This window comes from Piliocolobus tephrosceles, chromosome 8, assembly GCF_002776525.5.
Source record: "Piliocolobus tephrosceles isolate RC106 chromosome 8, ASM277652v3, whole genome shotgun sequence".
NCBI classification, from domain to species: domain Eukaryota; kingdom Metazoa; phylum Chordata; class Mammalia; order Primates; family Cercopithecidae; genus Piliocolobus; species Piliocolobus tephrosceles.
This window is the reverse complement of record NC_045441.1, coordinates 9,763,015-9,766,835: the sequence shown is the minus strand read 5'-3', so window position 1 is coordinate 9,766,835 and position 3,821 is coordinate 9,763,015. Positions and strand designations below refer to the sequence as shown.

Sequence of the window (3,821 nt, the reverse complement as noted above, 5' to 3'; positions counted from 1 at the left end):
AAAAAAAAAAAAAACAACAACAAATCTACATTTTAACAAGTTCTTGGATACACACACATATTTATTACTGAAAATGGAAATAACATATCAAAATATCCTCCTCTCGCTGTTCAAGTTTGTTGGGGTTCTTTTGTTTGTTTTTTGAGACTGAGTCTCATTCTTTTGCCCAGGCTGGAGTGCAGTGGTGCCATCTCAGCTCACTGCAACCTCCACCTCCCAGGTTTAAGCGGTTGTCCTGCCTCAGCCTCCTGAGTAGCTGCGATTACAGGCATGAACCACCATGCCTGGCCAATTTTTGTATTTTTAGTAGAGACTAAAAATAGTTTCATCATATTGGCCAGGCTGGTCTCAAACTCCTGACCTCAAGTGATCTGCCCGTCTTAGCCTCCGAAAGTGCTAAGATTGCAGGCATGAGCCGCTGCACCCAGCCTCACTATTCAAGTTTTTTTAAAGGTAAAGACATATCTAGCTGCATGTACCCTTCTCTAGTGTTATGCTTTAACCAAACTACCCAATGTAAACTCATTTTATATATTCCTTCCACATAAATTTCTTTACTTCAAGTGTTTGATGTTAGGTCTGCTCTCATCTCATTGACTTCAGGATTCTAAACCATACATGTAATCCATGAGAACTTGTACTACCTGGAGCCAAATCAAAAACTAAAACTGAGATATACCAAAGCATCAAATTACAAAGAGGGACAAAGGGAAAAAAAAAAAAAAACAACTTAGGTCATCAAAATCATATTTTGAGTTATTAAAAATTATTGGATTTTGGCTGGGCGCAGTGGCTCACGCCTGTAATCCCAGCACTTTGGGAAGCCGAAGTGAGCGGATCCTGAGGTCGGGAGTTTGAAACTAGCGTGGGTAACATGGTGAAACCCCACCTCTACTAAAAATACAAAATTAGCCAGGCATGGTGGCGTGCGCCTGTTAATCCCAGCTACTCAGGAGGCTGAGGCAGAAGAATTGCTTGAACCTGGGAAGCAGAGCTTTCAGTGAGCCAGGATTGTACCACTGCACTCCAGCCTGGGTGACAGAGTGAGACTCGTCTCCAAACAATAGCAATAAAAATAAAAATTATTGTATTTCTGCTTTCACTTAGAGTAAAAAAGCCACAAGAGGCTGGGCATGGTGACTCACACCTGTAATCCCAGCATTTTGAGAAGCCAAGGCAGGAGGATCGTTTGAAGCCAGAAGCTCAAGACCAGCCTGCCCCTAGCTTTGCTAGGCTTGAACCTAGCAAAGCCCCCATCTCTACAAAAAGTGCAATAAAATTAATAAATAAAATAAATCCACAAGAGACTATCACTCCTACCATAAAAAGAAGAAAAAGCAGCCGGGCACGGTGGCTCAAGCCTGTAATCCCAGCACTTTGGGAGGCCGAGACGGGTGGATCACGAGGTCAGGAGATTGAGACCATCCTGGCTAACATGGTGAAACCCCGTCTCTACTAAAAAATACAAAAAACTAGCCGGGAGAGGTGGCGGGTGCCTGTAGTCCCAGCTACTCGGGAGGCTGAGGCAGGAGAATGGCATAAACCCGGGAGGCGGAGCTTGCAGTGAGCTGAGATCCGGCCACTGCACTCCAGCCTGGGCAACAGAGCGAGACTCCATCTCAAAAAAAAAAAAAAAGAAGAAAAAGCTGGGTAATCTATAGATTTTGGCATTTCTTGAGCCCATCAGAAATCTAGGCTTCAAGGAAACCAGGTGAACTGAGGTCCAAAGAGTGACTGTGCCTCTCAGGAGAGACAGGACACATGAAAATTTCCACCTTTGTCAGAGCACAGGAGGAAGAAGTGGCCACCAAAAAAGCAGGTGACAGGAAAAAACATTTTAGTGAATTCTTAGAGGCCAGAAGTGGGCCAGCATGACAACTTAGAATCCCCCTGGGTACATCAGGATCTAGCAGACCCCAGGTTCACTTGCAATCTCTTTTCCACCTCTTGGTGTTCACGAGAAAGACTGGAGGTACAAGGGACAGGAAAGAGGCTCCCTCAGTGGTTCACGGGCATGAACGCCCTCCTACCTCCTAGAACCTTGTCTCACAAGAAGCAGAAGGACTTAAGCCTCAGGGGAAGGGGCGGGAATCCTTCCCATCCCCAGGGGACAGAGAAAGGTTCACTCCTGGTAGAAGTAAGGGCATAAGTAAGACCATCTAGTTCTGGGGGAGGGATATGGTGAGGGAGAGTTGAAGCAAAATCTGCTCCCTTGGGAGGGGCAGGAACTACCCCTTGCTAAATCATAAGCTTTGCACCTGTAAACCAAAAATAAAATTCTAAGCCCCCCAACCTACTAAACAGATCCCTTCTCGCCAAGGGCATTCCAAAGTAAACCTGCAAAACTAGTTCAGGCCATGATGGGAAGGAGGGTTGGACATGCCTCATTCTGCCCTCATCTTTTCGGAATTCAGGCACAACTGACCAGCTTTCACATCAACACAGAGATCTGAAGACTGACAAAACAGACTCTTTGTAGCAATAAGGTACCAAATTCCAACCTGACTGAAGTATAGCATCACATGACAGAGCAGGTCCTGAAAGAAATAGAAGTATTTTAGCCCAAAATAAATTTTTCTTTGACATATTTTGGAACAGCCCTGCAAAGCTGCCTCTTGTCGGGTAAAGTCTACACTCTGTAGAGAGTGCCCTTCCCTTTCCAGGTCTTCTCCTGATTCAGGAGAGATTTAACCAACAGTCTGGCACCTTTCTAAGTCTGATGAGAAACATTTACCATCTATTCTCTCTGAAGCCTTCTTCTCTCTGAAGTTAACCAAGATTGTGCCACTGCACTCTAGCCTGGGCAACAGAGTGAGACTCTGTCCAAAAAAAAAAAAAATGGTCTCCACAACCCCTTATCTTTTTTAAAACTGTTTATTTTATGTACAAAGAGCTATCATGGTTTTATCATGGTTTTTGTTTTTTTTTTAAGACGGAGTCTTGCTCTGTTGCCAGGCTGGAGTGCAGTGGTGTGATCTCGGCTCACTGCAACCTCTGCCTCCCGGGTTCAAGCGATTCTCCTGCCTCAGCCTCCCGAGTAGCTGGGATTACAGGCACCTGCCACCACGCCCAGCTAATTTTTGTATTTTTAGTAGAGATGAGGTTTCACCATGTTGGCCAGATTGGTCTCAATCTCCTGACCTCATGATCTGCCCACCTCGGCCTCCCAAAGTGCTGGGATTTCAGACGTGAGCCACCGCGCCCGGCCGCTCTCATGGTTTTTCACTGGGTAGGTGTCTTGGATAATCCTTTCAAGGAAGATCAATTAGTGCAACTTAATGAAACCGATATCTTTCCTGTACTGACAGAAACACTGGCGGCACATATTGAGGACATATTTCCCAATCATACCATGCCGGTTTGGGCAGATATGGCAAGAACGAGAACCCTGGCCAAATATTCACTGGTGGCTCTAGTACAGCTGCTGTTGACCCATCTTGCTCTCAGCAGTGCAACCAGGTAAAAGGTCATAACCTCTTATCTTTAAACCAGACATGCCTTTCTGTTGATTCCAGGTCTTTAGATCATAATTTTACTCTTTCAACCAATTTCCAGTCAGAAAATCTTGGAATTCACCTATGATCTGGAAGTCCCCCGCCCCGCACCCCAAATTGTTCCACCTTTCCTGACTGAACCAATGTACACCTTACGTGTATTGATTGACTTTTACCTGTAACTTCCGTCCCTCTAAAACGTATAAAATTGGCCACAGGGGTTCACGCCTGTAATTCCGGCACTTTGGGAGGCCAAGGTGGGTGGATCACTTGAGGTCAAGAGTTTGAAACCAACCTGGCCAAAATGGTGAAACCTCGTCTCTACTA

At 45.4% G+C, this 3,821-nt stretch overlaps 1 pseudogene; it reads right to left on the bottom strand.

The window, feature by feature from the left end:
• Positions 1-3,265: 3,265 nt before the first annotated feature.
• Positions 3,266-3,436, bottom strand: LOC111530188 (annotated as a pseudogene).
• Between the last annotated feature and the right edge of the window lie 385 nt (positions 3,437-3,821).